Here is a 7,124-nt window from a genome sequence, read left to right as displayed (position 1 = left end):
TGTGTTTCTTTGGGAAAATGTCTATTTGGATCTTCTGCCCATTTTTTAATTGAGTTTGTTTTCTTATTTGTTCGATTTCTGGGATTTGACAAAATGATTCTAAAGTTCATTTGGAATACTAAACACACTAGAACAGCAAAGAAAAAGATGAAAAGGTTGAGTAATGAGGAAAAAATTATCCTATCTGAATTAAAGCAGAATAAAAATACAAAAATGTATAGTGGTGAGAAGAATAAAACATGGGATCCAGTAAACTTAGGTTTAAATTCCTGGCTCTGACACATTCTAGATATGTAATCTTGGACAATTAACTTTATATCTGCAAGTAAAGTGTATATTACAGACCCTAACTGTCCTCCTCCCACACCTCACCCCTACATTCACATCCTTGCCATAGCCTCATCCTGGTCGAATATACTTCCCTGCCTCTTGGCTTTGGGCTTGGCCTTGTGACTTGGTTTGGTCAGTGGCATGTAAGCAGACGTAACAGTGTTTCAGTTCCAACTTTAGGCCTTAAGAAGCCTCCATCCTTCTGCCTGCCCTCCTGCACCTCTGCTGCCTCTAAGAGAAGAGCTTCTCCTGACCTGCCGCTCCTTCATTCTGGGACCCAGAATGAATGAATGTAGACAGAGCACAGCTGCTCCACAGATGCATGAAAATAAATAAATGCTGTTGAAAGTTATTGAAAATCAGACAAATGTATCAGTTATTTCTTTTTTTTAAATTAAATTAAATTAAATTAATTTATTTATTTTTGACTGTATTGGGTCTTCATTGCTGCACTTGGACTTTCTCTAGTTGTGGCGAGAGGGGGCTTCTCCTCGTCGTGGTGCGCGGGCTTCTCATTGCAGTGGCTTTTCTTGCTGCGGAGCACGGGCTCTAGGCGTGCAGGCTTCAGTAGCTGTGGCTCGCGGGCTCTTGAGCGCAGGCTCAGTAGCTGCTCCGCGGCATGTGGGATCCTCCCCGACCAGGGCTCGAACCCATATCCCCTGCAATGGTAGGCGGATTCTTAACCACTGAGCCACCAGGGAAGCCCCTGTATCAGTTATTTCTTAAGGAAGATCTCAGGAGGTGCCACAAACACTTCTGCTTATACCTTATTGGCCAGAATTTTTCCACATGGTCAACTCTAATTGCAAGGGAGGCTGGGAAATATGCCCAGCTAAATTTGGTATTTTATAGCTATGAAAGAAAGGGAGAATTACTTGGTGGGACAACTAGCAGTCTCAGCTACAGATGTGTAATCCCTATTGATTTTTTATTAAAGTGTGGTAAAATACACATGACATAAAATTTACCATCTTAATGATTTTTAAAAAAATATCTTTATTGGAGTATAATTGTTTTGCAATGTTATGTTAGTTTCTGCTCTACAACAAAGTGAAGCAGCTATATGTATACATATATCACCATATCCCCTCCCTCTTGAGCCTCCCTCCCACCCTCTCTATCCCACCCCTCTAGGTGGTCACAAAGCACCGAGCTGATCTCCCTGTGCTATGCGGCTGCTTCCCACTAGCCATCTATTTTACATTTGGTAGTGTATATATGTCCATGCCACTCTCTCACTTCGTCCCAGCTTACCCTGCCCCAGTGTCCTCAAGTCCTTTCTCTAGGTCTGCGTCTTTATTCCTGCCCTGACACTAGGTTCATCAGTACCGTTTTTTTAGATTCCATATATGTGCGTTAGCATACGGTATTTGTTTTTCTCTTTCTGACTTACTTCACTCTGTATGACAGACTCTAGGTCCATCCGCCTCAGTACAAATAACTCAGTTTTTAAGTGTACAGTTCCGTGGTATTAAATACATTCATAATGTTTTGCAACCATCAATCTCTATTGATTTTTGAATGTGTCTTCAAACATATAATTACTTATTTTTTAATAAATGAAATCATTCTATTTGATTATTCATCTATTAACTCTTGCTCCACTCAACTCTCTAAGAGCTCTTTTCATGTCAAAATTGTAGAGGGAATTAATTCTTCTTAACAGCTTTATGTTTCCCATAATATGGCCGTAACACAATTTATTTCCCCTTAGTCAGGTTACTTCCAGTTTTCTTCCTAATTCAAACAATGTTGAAACAAAAGCCTTGTACATCCATATTTGAATATATGTGTAACTATTTTCGTTGGAAAGATTCTTAGAAGTAGGATTGCTGATTTAAAGCATGTATGCATTTTTATTTCAAAAAGTCTTTAATAATTTGTATTTCCAAATGAATATATCCAATATTTTGTATTTCCAGTATCTTTTGCAAAGCAATTTTTTAAAAATTTATTTATTTATTTATTTATTTATTTATGGTTGCGTTGGGTCTTCGTTTCTGTGCTAGGGATCTCTCCAGTTGCGGCAGGTGGGGGCCACTCTTCATCGCGGTGCACAGGCCTCTCATTATCGCGGCCTCTCTTGTTGCGGAGCACAGGCTCCAGACGCGCAGGCTCAGTAATTGTGGCTCACGGGCCTACTTGCTCCGCGGCATGTGGGATCTTCCCAGACCAGGGCCTGAACCCGTGTCCCCCGCATTGGCAGGCAGACTCTCAACCACTGTGCCACCAGGGAAGCCCCAAAGCAATTTTTGATAGTAATATGTTGAAAGCTTTAAACTGCTCATGCTTCTTGTCCCATTAATTTTGCTTATGGACTTTATCCCAGAAAAAAATTCTAAAACACAAATTCTATGCAAATATATGCATTGTAACTTTGTGTATAATATTGAAAAGCTGGATACAACCTAAATTTTTAAAATGGAGCAAGTAAATTATCATAAAGCTCAGTGCAGCAGTTACAATGATGATTATAAAGACTTTGATAACATGGAAAATGCTTATGTTACAATATTAACATAACCTTGAAAATCACAAGATTTAATTAAAGGTTAATCAAAATGTTCAAGACAGTTGTACTTTGGATGTATACCTGTTGACATCACTTTCTTTTACTGAGCATACCATTTTCTATATTTCCCAGATTTTCTTGATCAAAAGACTATACTTTTCTAATTAAAAATTTTAATCACAGCACTTAGGAAAGTGTTCTGCACTTGTCAGGTATTCAATCGGTTCTATGCTGACTATCCTTGAGGCATTTTATAAAAAGGAGCCAGTTAAAAATACAATATAACAAACATCTTGGGTTCATTCTGACATAATCCATACATACAGTTCTCATTTTAAGCAAAATTGTGAAGGAAGGAAAATTCATTTTTGTTTTTCATCGTTCATGCCACCTTCCCTTCAGTTCACTTCAGGTTTAATGTTCTGTGTTCTATTCCCAAAGGAACTTGCTTTAAGATTGCTGCTACTGTGTAAACTGGTAATAACATCCAGAGTTACTTGCATTTTTAAAAGATCTCACACTTAAAAATAAGAAAATTAATGTAAAGCTCTTAGCACAGAGTGAATGTTCAGTAAGTGTTGATGATGATGATGGTGGTGATGATAAGGATGATGGTAATGACCATGGAGAAGAAGTCTACAAGAGTAAAATGGGGTTTTGTGGGAAAAAGTGATTATTCGCCATTATGACACTTTAAAAATATTTGGAGTATGCCTGGAATTTTCTTTTCCTTAAAAAAAAAAAAAAAGCTTATAATGGATCCATAGTCTGTGATAACATTAGAGATAATTATGATGATTACAATACCAGTCTCAAATTTGTTTGTATTTTCAACTATATGAGTTCATGAATTTGTGAATTACTATTATAATTCCTGTTATAAAACCTTAGCACTTTCTTTTAGTAATATTGCCTCTTGAAGCTTGAAGGGGCACCCTCTCCTGTTAATATTCATATATTTGTGGAGTAAGTTTAATTAACCCTATCCATATTTGATGCTTGCCATGACTTTATAAGTTAAAACATATGAGGCTATTTATTTCCTCCTAGGCACCATGCCTAGAATTTGGTGCCCTCAGGTAAGTGGTTGAGCTTGGACATGGCCGCATGCCAAAAGCTAGTCTTCCTCCAGCTGTGGACAACTAAGGCTGACAGCCTAAACTTTTCTACAACTATATTTTTTCTATAAAAATAACCATTCCCTAAGCCTAGAATGAATATTAACTAGCTACCTGTTACCAGCACTTAATTTTTAAGGAAAGATGAAATTTAACACAAGCTTAAAAATATGCCTAGCCTTGAGGCCATTTAGTGTCTTCCTGAATACACTTCAGTGGCATGGCAGTCGAAGCTAATTCTGCTTCTATTTAGTGCTTTACTAAATCTCTTCCTGAGTCCAAAGACATTTGGAATTTATATACATTTCCAATTCTGTTTCTAGCTCTTTGTTTACGTATCGCCTCGTTTTAGAGCAAATCTTTGGGTGCCACCTTCCCAACCCAAAGAAGCTTATCAAGATATTTTCCTAAACCAAGTCAGCGATTGTTTTCATTCTACCTCACTAAGTTTTGTATTCAGCTTTGCAGCACACTTTACAGCTTGTCTGTTGTGGGCTTCCTGAAGTCTTGAGCAGCTATATATTTTTTAATCTCACACTTTTACGGTGATAAACGCAAGTTGCTCTGAGTAGCAATCATATACTCTCCCTACTGCTGTCTTCCTTTTCCCCTGCCCCCTCTCTTTCCCTTTCCAATGACTTAAAAACATTGGTCTTGCTTCATTTGCATTTTCCTGATTATTGGTGAGGTTGAGCATCCTTTCATGTTTACTTACCATTTGAATTTGTTCTTTGATTTTATCACTTTAGATGCTTCCCCCATTCGTCTACTTAGACTGTCATTTCCTAATTAGTTTCTTTCTCTCTCTTTGTATTCTAGATATGAGTCCTTCATCTAATATATATGTTGCAGATACTTTAATTTCATTGTTGGGTATCTATTAACTTTGGTTATTGTCTTTCTTATGAAAGTTTTCAGTTCTTATGTAGTCAGATCTGTTCAGCTTTTCCTTTCTGCTTTCTGAGTTTTGCATTTTGCTTGTCAGATCGTTTTCTATCTATGATTATTAAAATATTCTTTTCTAAAACATATCTTGGAGGTCTTTAATGTGTTTAAAACATTTAAAAATAAGCTTCTAATTTTAGAATAGTTTTAGATTTACAAAAAAGTTCTGAAGGTAGTACAGGGAGTTTCTATATAGCCCAAACCCAATCTCCCCTATTATTAACATGTTATGTTAGCATGGTACATTTGTCATAATTAATAAGCCAATATTGATATTATTATTAACTGACGCCTATACTTTATTCATATTTCTTCAAGTTTTAAACTAATGTTCTTTTTCTGTTCCAGGACTCCCAGTATATTTGGGATACCTCATTACATTTAGCCATTTTGTCTCCTTAGCCTAGTCTGGTCTGTGACAGTTTTTCAGACTTTTTCTTGTTTTTGATGATGATCTTGACAGTTTTGAGGAGTAATGGTCAGGTATTTTGTAGAATGGACCTCAGTTGGGATTTGTCTGATGGTTTTCTCATAATGAGACTAGTGTTTTGTATTTTGGAGAGGAAGATCACAGAGGTAAAATGCCCTCATCACATCATATAAATGGTACCTACAACCAATATGACTGATTACTGTTGTTAACCTTGATCACCTGGCTGAGGTTGTGTTTCCCTACTGAAAAGTTACTCTTTCTCCCCTTTTCATACTGTACTCTTTGGAAGGAAACCACTATATGCAGCTCGTACTTATAGTGTGAGGAGTTCTGCTCTACTTCCTTGAGCGTAGCGTGTAGAGCGTAGAGCATCCTGTTTGTCTGTTTTTAACCAGTTGGATCTTTAACGCATTTGGAATTTATTCCGATATATTGTCATAGTGGACATGGAGGCTTTCTTTCTTTCCTCTTTTGTGTAATAGGCATTTCTTTCATTTGGGGTGGTCATAGTGGAAATTGACACCACCCATAGCTCTAAAAGAGGGTCCTGCTATTTTAAACCAAAGGGAGAATTCGCATCCATCTCCCCACACTGATTTATTCACATAAGCCAATCATTTGTTAAGGCGTAAGCCAAATCATTGCATGTTGGGAAATAGGTCAGGCTGACAGCTTGAGCCAATGAGACAAGAAGGGAGGTTGTGGAAGTTCTTTGGAAGAGGAGGTTTCTCCTTCTTTTTAGGGAGCTATCAAAAAATAGTGCTTTTCTCCTTTTGGGCGGTCTGGTATACAGATATGAAGACTGAACCTTTGGCAGCAATTTAGCCTTAGAATGAAGCTGACATTGCAGAAGTCAAAACCCAGAGACGGAAAAAGAAGACAAAAACCAAATAAATAAACAAAACCTCCCAGTGTCTTTCATGTCAGTATTGAGCCACTAAATCAAAGCAACCCTACGGTCGGCTCTATCTCTGGGTCTCCCAGTTAAATGAACCCTTTGTTGTATAAGGCAGTTTGGTCTGGGTCTTCAGTTGCTTGCAATATAAAGAAGCCTGATACAGGGGTATATCAACAGAGATCTAACATTATTTATTTATTTTTCCAAATAGATAGTCAGTTGTGCCCATACAATTTATTGAGTGGTTCATTCTTTTCTCTGTGATATGAAATGTTACTTTATCGTAAACATTTCCACATAAAAATTGTTCTGTTCTAGGCTCAGTATTCATCACATATATTAATTTAGCTGTTTCTGAATTAATACCATGCTGTTTTAATTACTACAATTTTATCCTATGTTTTGCCATCTAGTGGGGCAAGTCTTTCTTCATTGTTCTCTTTTTTTCCCCAAAATTTATGAGCTCTTTTTCTGTATTTTCTCTTCTCTTTAAACTTGAGCCTTAGCTTGTTCAATTCTAAAAAGTCTTCTCAAGATTAAAAAAAAAAAAAATGGGATTACTCTAAATTTACAAATTAAATCTGGAGGTGATTGTGGCCCTGGCCAACACTTTGACTATAGCCTTTTGAGAGACTCTGGGCTGGAGGGTCTTTCTAAGCTGCACCTGGATTCCTGACTTACAGAAACTATGAAATAATAATGGGGTAATTTCTTATGCAGCAATAGATAACTAATACAGTCAGAAATTAGTAAGTTATGTTTATCTATGTTTTCAATGCTCTTATTCTTGAATTACATTTTAAAAGATAATTTCAGTTTACCAAGCATAAATCTGTGGTGTTCAGAAGATTCTCTCTTACTCTCCCCCACTTCATTTGTGGCAAATAT

The sequence above is a fragment of the Eubalaena glacialis genome, chromosome 17, assembly GCF_028564815.1.
Source record: "Eubalaena glacialis isolate mEubGla1 chromosome 17, mEubGla1.1.hap2.+ XY, whole genome shotgun sequence".
NCBI lineage: Eukaryota > Metazoa > Chordata > Mammalia > Artiodactyla > Balaenidae > Eubalaena > Eubalaena glacialis.
The sequence above is the reverse complement of the archived record's forward strand: the minus strand, read 5'-3'. Positions refer to the sequence as shown.